The sequence below is a fragment of the Acyrthosiphon pisum genome, chromosome A1, assembly GCF_005508785.2.
Source record: "Acyrthosiphon pisum isolate AL4f chromosome A1, pea_aphid_22Mar2018_4r6ur, whole genome shotgun sequence".
Taxonomy (NCBI): Eukaryota; Metazoa; Arthropoda; class Insecta; order Hemiptera; family Aphididae; genus Acyrthosiphon; species Acyrthosiphon pisum.
Genome location: NC_042494.1, coordinates 112,652,099 through 112,652,538, shown reverse-complemented (window position 1 = coordinate 112,652,538; position 440 = coordinate 112,652,099).

The window sequence follows — 440 nt, the reverse complement described above, 5'->3', positions numbered from 1 at the left end:
CCTGATATATTGTTACAATAGTAGTTGAAAAATATTAAAAATACATAGGCACATTTTTTTTTAATAAGCATTTAAAGATCAAATTTTGACAAAATTTATCAAATTTAAAATTGAATAATTATTTCGTAGTTAAAAATCTATAAAATGTTCAACTTTTATATCTAAGGATTGAACTTTAAAACAAGATTCCACGTAAGTAGTTAATTCTGTTACCAAAGAATCTAAAAAATACATAATCACAGTTAGTTAATTTTATTTTCCCTGAAACGAGTACATAAAGCATTTAATATTATTTCCACTTTCTTTTTTTTTCCTTTTTATTGATTGCTCACCCAGTTAATTTAAAGCTAATTTTTCGCGGTTTGTAGCTACCTCTCTCATATCTTATTTTAGTAATTAGTTTCCAAATTGTTGGATGATTTTTTCCAACCATATGTGAA